We start from the raw sequence: 11,330 nt of genomic DNA, 5'->3' as shown, positions 1-11,330 counted from the left end.
TATGCAGTTTAATAGCGGGCCCTGATTTTGGGCCCAGAACACTAGTTGTTTGAAGGGAGTGAAGAAAGGTTGAGGATTAAGAAGAATAAAAGGAACTCCTACTGTTTTGCATAATTTCAGGCAGTCTTGGGTTAGGTGCTGTGATTAAATTTATGTGGCACTAAAGAAAAATTTTGTCTTCTACCATATAAATTTAGCCTATGCTATCTCCAAGAATTAGTACTTGTCATTGGGAAATGTATGTGATTGTGTGTGTGTGTGTGTGTGTGAATTTGATCGATAGTTACCAGCTGGATATCAGGAAGACAAAAAGGAATAGCTAGAACTCACTCCATGTGGTGGATGGACTCTAAGGTGGCTCCCATGATTTCTACCTCCTGGTGTCCACACTTTTTGTAATCCCCTCCCTTGAATGTGGGCAGGACCTATGATTTGCTTCTACCAATAGAATATGGCAAAGATAGTGGGACTATCACACTTGTCATTACATTATATATAAAATTCCCTCTTGCTAGTTGACTCACACAAATAGACTCCCCTCACTGGCTTTGAAGAAGCAAGCTGTCACGAAATAAGTGGCTGTGTTGGAGAAGCCCACATGGCAAGGAACTATGGGTAGCCTCTTGGAACTGAGGGTAGCCTCTAGCAAAAAACTGAAGCCCTCAGTTCTGCAGCTGCAAGGAAATGAATACTCCCAACAACCTAAGGGAGTTTGGCAGTGGATCCTTCTCATTTGACTGTCTAGTGAGACCACAGCCTCAGCTGACACCTGGATTGTAGCCTGATGAGGCCTCAAGGTAGAGAACCTAGCTAAGTTGTGCCCAGACTTCTGAGCTACAGAAAATGTGTGGTAATAAATGTGTTCTTTTAAGCCACTAAGTTTGTGGTAATATGTTATGTAGCAATAGAAAACTAGTACACCCTGGATGGTGGTGCATTTTTGGAAACAGAAAACACTGGGAAGAAACAGCTTGGAGACAGAGTATGGAATCAAAATTTCTGATTTAGCCCTGTTAAATTTTAGCTTCCTATTAGATATCCAAGTGAGATGTCAAGCAGACAATTAGATATATAAGGCTGAAGCTTAAAGGAGAGCCAGAACTATAATATAATTTTGGGAATCATCAGAAGATGTCATTTAAAGTCATAAAACTAAATGAACTCTCTACAGAGAATGTAAAGAGAGAAAAGAGAAGAGGGCCAGGGTTGAGCCTAGACTACACCAACATTTAGCTGTTGGACAGAAGAGGAGGAACAATCAAAGGACAGAGAAAAAGTAGCCAGAAAGGTCGAAGGGAAACCAAGAGACAGTACTGTCTTGATAGTCAAGAAGGAAGGAATGATTATCTATGTTGAATGTTGTAAGAGGTTGAATAAGATGAAGATAGAGAAGCATCCATTGGATTTGGAGGTCTCTGGTAACCTTGATGAAAGCAGTTTCAGTGGAATGGAGGAATGAAATAAGAGCCAGATGTAAGAGGGATAAGGAGGGAATAGAAGGTAAAGGGCTGGGAGGGGTGAGTATAAGCAAGTTGGGAAGTTTTGCTGTGAGGAGAGACAGAGAATGGGACATTCTGGGGGAAGATGTAGGGACAAAGGTGGGTTTTTCAATGATGGGCGATCCTAGGACGTGTTTGTAAATCGATGGGAATAATTGAGTAGAGAAGGAGAAATTAATCATGGATGAGAACTTAACATGGATGGAAGAGAATTTAACATGGCTAATGACAGAAGAGAATAGTTGCAGGAAATGGAATTCAAAGCATTAATGGAAAGGTTGAACTTAGATAGGATTGGGGATCCATCCACTGTGAAAGGAAGGAAGACAATGCATGGATATAGATAGGAGGCGGCAGATCCGGTGGTGGAAAGGTGAGACTGTTCTGATCTTACTGTCACAATGATTAGTGACATTTGATGTGCGGTCTTCAGCTGAGAAAGGGGGTGGAAAGGGTGTTGGAGGTTTGAGGAGATAGGAAAATCTTTAAAACAGAATTCCCTAGGAGAAGCACACCCATCTCAGTAGAGAAATGTAAGATTACCGGGCAGTATGAATTTGCAATCCTCTTTAGATTTGCAATCATGAATTTAAAATGAAACCAGTCCCAGTAGTAAGACACAACATGGGAGAAATAGGTTGAGCAATAATGTTCAACTCTTCAGGTGTATAAGTAGGCAGATAGTTGATCTTGACCAGGCAAATGCAGTGGAAGAAGACAGGGTCGAGGAATTAAGATTGTTGCAAATGAATCTGTGTGGTGAAGGACCATTAGAAGGTATCTGGGTACAGAGAATAGTAAGATAAAGGGAAGGGAGAATGAGAGAAGGGCAGAGTCACCGGGTTAGAGGTCTCAATAGTTCAAAAAATTGCCTAAACTGGAGGGTGCTAGAATGAGCAAACTGGAAGGATGGGTGGTGGTCAGAGGGAGAGATGCTTGAAACTGAGATTTTTGGAGGCAGCATGTTGATTGACAAGGGTAGCTGTTTGGATATTTGTCCTTTGGCTTTATCAACCCTCGGAATCCTTGAGGTCTTAAACTCCCTGATTCTCATAGACCACAGTCCCCAATTATTTAGGCTCACTCGTTCTCTGATTCCTAAAATAGTGGAATCACATCCTTCGAGTTTTAATTTAAATTTGGTTCTACAGGCAGGGGAAAAAATGAGAAAAAGAAAGAACAATTTAAATAGCACAGTTGCTTCACTGCCTTTCCTTTCGATGAGAGTGAGCTGAGGGGGGAGGATGAGGTGGAAGACATGACTCCGCTGTTTCATAGGTTGGCCCAGTTCCCTGTGCCTCTAATTGTGAGAGCACCTCACTGCCCTCGCTGTGAGTCTCGTATTTAAAGAGCACTCTTATTGTCAATATGGCCCCAAACACACACGGACTACTTCATATGCTGCTCAACCAGAGACGGAGTTCTAAAAGAACGCCAGCCATGTAATTCTTACTGAAAAACAATTTCAGCATGTTAGTGCAAATCATTTAAGGATGATTTAAAGCATTTCTAAAGGTAAATTTGACCTCATGAAATTTATGCCTCTGGCGCTGGCTTTAGAACCTGATCCCTCCTGTGATGCGATTCCACTATACTCCCATCTTGGCCGCAATCTGACCCTGGGTCCCATGTCCACTCCATTTTCTCCCAATGAAATCAGCATCCTCATACCATCATTTATTTCCTATTGAATCTGTGCTGCAGAATCCTGCCCGTTATCTTTTCCATTACCCTGGACCTTCTTGACCTTTGTCCTGCCCGTGTACTTAACCTACAGGACCCCAAGCCTCAGTTAATCCAAGCATTTGATTGCTCAGCTGAGTGCCGCGGAAGAAATTTACCCAAGAGTGACTGCCAATCTTGGTCTTCAGTGTCACCTGGGCCCTCATACCTGCTCATTAATCCTTCTGTATGTCAGAAGTTATGCCTTTTGCCATCTCTCCAGCAGTTAATCTAACCTCTTTGCTTTTTCCTTAAATCCCTTCCTCCGTTTTTCTCCCTCTCAGCCAAAGACTTGCCTATTCCACTGTGAAAATTGAGGCCACCGGGCAAGAATTCTTGCCACTTCTTTCCCAGTTACCTACAAACTAAACCTTCTCTTGATCTGTCCTGTCTCCTTCCCTCCTGCCTCAGTGAAAGAGTGTCTCCCCCCTCCAGGCTTGGAATCTGGCTCCCTTTCTTAGGAACTTGTTCACCGACCAGCTCCTCTCTCTCCTGTGTCTTCAACCTCTTCTTCACTCAGAGGGCTTTTCCTCTAGCACTTGCTCAAGTCAAATCCTCTCTGGTCACTGTCCTATAACTCTCCATTATTCCACAACCAGGCTATCTGAAAGTCATCTACGAGTACTGTTGCCAGTTACTTCACTCAAAAACCGCTGCAGCCATGATTCTGTCCACACCACTCCAGTGAAACTCTACTCTCCAAGGTGACCAATGACCTCCAGGATGCCAAATCCAGTGCATCATTGCCTCTCCTCATCTTATGTGACTTCTCACTTTATTCCCCTTTGAAATTCTTTTATTACTTGGTTTCTACGACACCACAGTCTCTTGGCTTTCCTCTGCCCTGTCTGAACCAGCTTAGCACCCCTAAAATCTCTCTCCTTACTCTGGCCATGAAGGAAAGGGCTGCCACTACAATCTTAAAAATCTATACAGCCGTGATCTGTTGTAGCAGTTCCTTAGGCCAACGGTTCTCAAAGTGTGGCCTTGGAACAGCTGCCTCAGCATCACCTGGGAACTTGTTAAAATGCAAATTATTGGGCCCCAGCCTATATCTACTGAATCAGAAACCCTCGGGATGGAGTCCAGCAAGCTGTGTTTTAACAAGCCCTCTGAGTGTTTCTGAAGCAGGTTCAAGTTTCAGAACTGCTACCTTAGGCCTCTGACTCCTAGCTCGCCACCCCCAATTAAAATGTCCTCATTTATGTGGTTACATCTCTGGGGGAACTTCCAACTCATAGCTAGGACAGCAATGATTGGAAGGTGGCCTTGGCCATTTTGGCTTTGCCATGATGCCTAAATGTTTTGGCAAGTCCTTGGATATTTTCTGGCATTTAATGATCAGCATCTTGAATGTCCACGGTACTCTGGATGATAGTCTAACGCATGCACCCAAACTGACATCTCAGTAGTCACGTACTCCAGGCAGTCCTCACTGCATGCTAAGTGCTTCCTCTGGACTGACCCAGGGAAGTGGGAATCTGGCAGTTCAAGGTAGAGTTTCCAGGGCCTCATTCTGTCCAGCCAAGAGGTGGGTATGCTTACCATAAAAGAGACCTTTGATGTGGAGTGGGGCCTTCAGTGTCACAAACAACCAGAGACTCCCGGCAGATTCTCCCAATGATTCGTTCCTGACATTTTCACCCTCAATGTCTCAATATCAGATTTCCATTGGAAGGGACCCTTGGGTGCTGCAGATTTGTACAGCCAAGGTACTTATTACATGAATCTCTCTCCTGGACAGTATTACAGGTCTACCCTCCTCCATGGGCCTTTCCTGCTTTTGAATCTTAGCTTTGCCGTACACTAACTAGGTGACCTTGGCCAAATTGCTTAACCTATTTGAGCTTCAGTTTCTTCATCCATAAAATAGATATAAAGACACCTACCTACTTCTTAGGGTTGTGAGGATTAATTAACGTCAAGCATTTAGCACTGTGTCTGACAAATAATAGGTGCTTCATACATAAGGTCTAATTTGATCATTATTATTTTTTTAAAACATGTCATCTACCCTGGTTTATGTCTGGTGATTTTGTGGCTGTGTCTCTTATAGACAGAAAAAAGAAATCCAAACCCTGGGAAAATATACATAGAAACAGAATGATTTTAAATCTAAGTTCCAGCAGGACACTGGGCTAGGAATATTAGGTTCAGAGAGAGAGATGGGAGAAACAAGATCACACAGCAGGAAAGCTGGGAACTGAAGCCATTTCAGATTTTTAGCTGAATGTTTTGTGTAGCAGACTGATTTTGCCATTCTGCCTGATTTAGATACCATGGGGAGAATAAAGGATTACTTTGATAGAATCAGGGAATATATAAAAGAGTATTTAACAGAATGTCAACAAAGCTCTGAGTAGATTTTCTCTTTTTAAACATAAGTAGAACATGTTTACTGTAGAAAAAAATTAAAGAATTCAGAAAGGAAAAAAACCCTATAATCACGTTGCTCAGAGACAGCCATTTCAATATTTTGCAGTGCATCCTTTCATTTAATTTATTTGAATACACACACACACACGAAATACATATTATATACATTCTTTTAAACAAATGGACTTGCACTGAATATACTACTTTGCAACCTGCTTTTTTCACTTAGGAAAATGTTCTTCTATAGACACTATTTTAAATGACAACAAAGTAGTTCATTTCATGGATGTACCCCAATTTTTTAAACTAATACCATGACTGATGAATCCCATGACATTATGGACAAAGCAGTGATGAACATTCTTGTATATATATTTTTTTCATGAATGAAATTTTAATTGAAATATAACATGCATACAAAAATGCAGAAATTAAAAGTGCATAGCTTGATAAACCATTAAAAAATAAATATACCAGGCAGCACCTCTCAGCTCAAGAAATAGGACAATACTGGCATCCCAGAAGCCCCACTAGTGCCCTTCCCAATCACTACACTTTCCCTCTTCCCCAATCTTAACCACTATTGCGATTTCTAGCACCATATGTTATTATTGTCTGTTTTTGCACTTTATATTATGGAATCCTACAATATGTATTATTTTGTGTATGGGTTCTTTCACTCAGCATTGTAAGTGTGAAACTGATTCATATTGTTGTAACATTGGTTTGTTCAAATTCATTGCTGTGTACTATTCCATTGCATGAATATACCATAATTTATTTATCCATTTTATTGTTAATGGACATTTGGATTGTTTCCATTCTTGTCTATCAAGGGAAATATTGTTCATAAACATTCTTCTATATATCTTTTGGAGCACATATGTATACATTTATGGAGGATAGGAGTAAGGAGTAGAATTGCTGAGTCATAGCATATTTTCAACTTTCAACTTATTTTCACTTTCAGACGGGTTGTATCAATTTATACCCCCACCAGCAATGTGTGAGAGTTCCCATTACTCTATATTCTATCCAACACTGTATTGTCAGTCATTTTCATTTTAGCCATGCTGGCGGGTTTAGGTAATATCTCATCCTTTTGTTTTGCATGAGGTTGTGACCTTTTTCACATGTTTACTGATCATTTGGATATTCTCTTTTGTGAAGTGCCCATTCAAGTCTCTTGATCATTTTCCCATTGGGTTGCTATCTTTTTCTTTTTTTGCCTTTTTCCCTGCCAGTGCCCCAGTACATACTTGCGTAAAGTTGTAAGTTCTTCTGGTTCTTCTATGTGAGCTGCCACCACAGCATGGCTACTGACAGATGAGTGGTGTGGTTCTGTGCCTGGGAACTGAACCCAGGCTGCCAAAGTGGAGTGTGCCAAACTTAATTGCTAGGCCATCAGGGCTGGCTCTTTTTCATTCTAAGAATTCTTTCTGTAATCTGGATAAGAACGCTTTGTCAGTTATATGTGTGTTATGGCTTGCAGGTTTTGTCCCTCCCTAACCTCCAATGTGTAGGTATTAGGAGGTGAGGCCTCTGGGAAGTGATTAGGTAGTTAGGTGACTAATGGGTTTAGTGCCCTTACGAAAGAGATCTCAGGGGTCCAGCCTGGTGGTGTAGTGGTTAAGTTCACGCCCCACTTCAGTGGCCCGGGATTTGCCAGTTTGGATCCTGGGTGTGGACCTATGCACCACTTATCAAGCCATGCTGTGGCAGGTGTCCCACATATAAAATAGAGGAAGATGGCCACGGATGTTAGCTCAGGGCCAATCTTCCTCAGCAAAAAGAGTAGGATTGGTGGCAGATGTTAGCTCAGGGCTACTCTTCCCCCTCCTAAAAAGAAAGAAAGAAAGAGATCCTGGAAAGTTCTCTTGCCCCTTCTGCTATGTGAAGATACAGCAGGAAGATGGCTGTGTATGAACCAGGAAGCAGACCCTTATCAGACACCAAGTCTGCACATGTCTTGACCTTGGACTTCCCACTCTCCAGAACTGTGAGAAATGTGTTTGCTGTTTAAGCCACCTAGTCTATGGTATTTTTGTTATGGAAGCCCAAACCGGCAAAGACAATGTGTTATAAATGTTTTTGCCAGTATGTGGCTTATACTATTGTTCTCTTTATGATGTCCTTTGGTGAGCAACAGTCCCTAATCTTAATAGAATCCAATTTATAATCTTTTTTTCTTAGACAAGTGCTTTTTGTATCCTGTTTAAGAAATTTTTGCCTACCCTAAGGTCATGAAGATATTCTCCCATGCTTTCATCTAAATTTTTATTGTTTCATTTTTCATATTTAGATCTGCAATCCATCTGGAATTAATTCTTGGTATGGTGTAGGTGGGGCGAGTTTTATTTTTTTGGTAGGTATATTCCATTGACTTAATACCGTCTACTGAAAAGACTGTCTTTTTTTCTACTGCTTTGCAATATTACCTTTGTCATAAACTGAGTGTCCATATATATGTGGGACTGTTTTTGGACTCTGTGTTCTTCTCCATTGGTTTACTTAACTGTCTTTTCACCCAGACTACACTGTCTCAAATACTATAGTTTTATAATAAATGTTTATATCTGATTGTATAGGTCCTCCCATTTTGTCTTCTTCAGAAAGTGTTGATGAAACTAGGGAGCAAGAAGAATTCTTACATACTGTTAGTGAGAATATAAATTGGTTCATGCACTTTGAAAAATAGTTTGGCAATATCTCAATAGATGCAGAGAAAGCATTCAACAAGATCCAACATCCATTTATGATAAAAAACCCTCAATAAAATAGGTATAGAAGGAAAGTACCTCAACATAATACAGGCCATATATGACAAACCCACAGCCAACATCATACTCAATGGACAAAAACTGAAACCCATCCCTCTCAGAACAGGAACAAGACAAGGGTGCCCACTTTCACCACTCCTGTTCAACATAGTACTGGAGGTGTTGGCCAGAGATATTCGGCAGGAAAAAGAAATAAAAGGAATCCAAATAGGCAACGAAGAAGTAAAACTCTCGCTGTTTGCAGACGACATGATCTTATATATAGAAAACCCCAAAGAATCCATACAAAAACTATTAGAAACAATCAACAACTACAGCAAAATTGCAGGGTATAAAATCAGCATACATAAATCAGTAGCATTTCTATATGCTAACAATGAACTAACAGAAAAAGATCTCAAGAACTCAATCCCATTCATGATTGCAACAAAAAGAATAAAATACCTTGGGATAAATTTAACCAAGGAAGTGAAAGATCTATACAACGAAAACTACAAGACCTTCTTGAAAGAAATCGACAACGACATAAAGAGATGGAAAGACATTCCATGCACATGGATTGGAAGAATAAGCATAGTTAAAATGTCCATACTACCTAAAGCAATCTACAGATTCAACGCTATCCCAATCAGAATTCCACTGTCATTCTTTACAGAAATCGAACAAAGAATCCTAAAATTCATATGGGGCAACAAAAGACCCCGAATTGCTAAAGCAATCCTGAGAAAAAAGAACACAGCTGGAGGCATCACAATCCCTGACTTCAAAACATACTATAAAGCCACAGTAATCAAAACAGCATGGTACTGATACAAAAACAGATGCACAGATCAATGGAACAGAATTGAAAGCCCAGAAATAAAACCACACGTCTATGGACAGCTCATCTTTGACAAAGGAGCTGAGGGCCTACAATGGAGGAAAGAAAGTCTCTTCAACAAATGGTGCTGGGAAAACTGGAAAGCCACATGTAAAAGAATGAAAATCAACCATTCTTTTTCACCATTTACTAAAATAAACTCAAAATGGATCAAAGACCTAAAGATTAGGCCTGAAACAATAAGTCTGCTAGAAGAGAATATCGGCAGCACACTCTTTGACTTCAGCTTCAAAAGAATTTTTTCGGACACCATAACCCCTCACGTGAGGGAAACAATAGAAAGAATAAACAAACGGGACTTCATCAGGCTAAAGAGCTTCTTCAAGGCAAGGGAAAACAGGATTGAAACAAAAAAACAGCCCACTAATTGGGAAAAAATATCCACAAGTTATTTATCTGACAAAGGGCTAATCTCCATAATATACAAAGAACTCACACAACTCAACAATAAAAAATCAAATAATCCAATTACAAAATGGGCAGGGGACATGAACAGACATTTCTCCAAAGAAGATATACGGATGGCCAATAGACACATGAAAAGATGCTCATCATCACTAATCATCAGGGAAATGCAAATCAAAACTACACTAAGATATCACCTCACACCTGTTAGAATGGCAAAAATATCCAAAACCAAGAGTGACAAATGTTGGAGAGGCTGTGGAGAAAAGGGAACCCTCATACACTGTTGGTGGGAATGCAAACTGGTGCAGCCACTATGGAAAACAGTATGGAGATTCCTCAAGAAGTTAAGAATAGAAATACCTTATGACCCAGCCATCCCACTACTGGGTATCTATCCTAAGAACCTGAAATCAGCAATTTCAGAAGCTCTATGCACCCCTATGTTCACTGCAGCATTATTCACAATAGCCAAGTCATGGAACCAACCTAAGTGCCCAGCAACTGATGATTGGATAAAGAAGTTGTGGTATATATATATACAATGGAATACTACTCAGCCATAAAAAAGGACAAAGTTGTCCCATTCACAACAACACGGGTAGACCTTGAGAGTATTATGTTGAGTGAAATAAGCCAGACAGAGAAAGACGAACTCGGTGTGACTCCACTTATAGGTGGTAGTTAACGCATGGACAAAGAGAACTGATCGGTGGTTGTCAGGGGAAAGGGGGGTGGGGGGTGGGCACTAGGGGTGAAGTGGTGTAACTACAACATGACTAATAATAATGTACAACTGTAATTTCACAAGGATGTTAACTTTTATAACCTTAATAAAAAAATTAAAAAAAAAAAGTTTGGCAATGCATGCCGATGAGTCACATATGCTGTGACCCAGCAATTCCACTCCTACATATATATCCAACAGAAATGTGTGCATATGTTTACCAAGAAGCATGTCCAATAGCAACATCATTTATGAGGACAAAACTCTGCAAATAACTGAAACATCTATCAACAGAAGAATGGACTAATGCATTGTGGTATAGCCATCTACGCAGCCATACAGATGAATGGATTCAGTGTGAGTGGCTGTCCTTCTCACTACAGCTCTTGTTGGGTGGCTCCTCCATAGCTCCTGATATTGTTGGGTTCTGGTAACACATTTCCCCCTCTTGTTCTTCAGGCTTGGTGATAGTGGTGGGGGATAACAGCTTCTCACTGTTGTGAGTCTGTGAGTACACTAATCCTGCCCACAGCTCATTGTGTAGCTCCTTCATTAAATCTCTTCATTCAGCCATATATGGTGAATTTTTTTTATTCCGGAACTCTGAACGATATGCATACGCACTCACACTTTTCATATGGATGCATAAGTGTGACCACATCATAGATACAATTGTTAAAAGTTTTATACAATTAATACTACAATAGTCTTATTGTAATTTGTTTGTATTATAATTAATACTACAGCAGTAAAAAATACTATTAAGTTTATACAATTAATTGATCTAATACAATTTCTATTTATTTAGATGCTCAGGCTCTAGAACTCAGAGGGACTTCAAAACTCAACCTGTCCAGTCCCAACTCTGGGTAGATAAACTGTTTTCACCATGTAACATATGTGCTTTTGTGATCCAGAGAGGTTAAAACCCTTGTTCCAGG

Source organism: Equus asinus, chromosome 6 (genome assembly GCF_041296235.1).
Source record: "Equus asinus isolate D_3611 breed Donkey chromosome 6, EquAss-T2T_v2, whole genome shotgun sequence".
In the NCBI taxonomy this organism is placed as follows: Eukaryota; Metazoa; Chordata; class Mammalia; order Perissodactyla; family Equidae; genus Equus; species Equus asinus.
The sequence above is the reverse complement of the archived record's forward strand: the minus strand, read 5'-3'. Positions refer to the sequence as shown.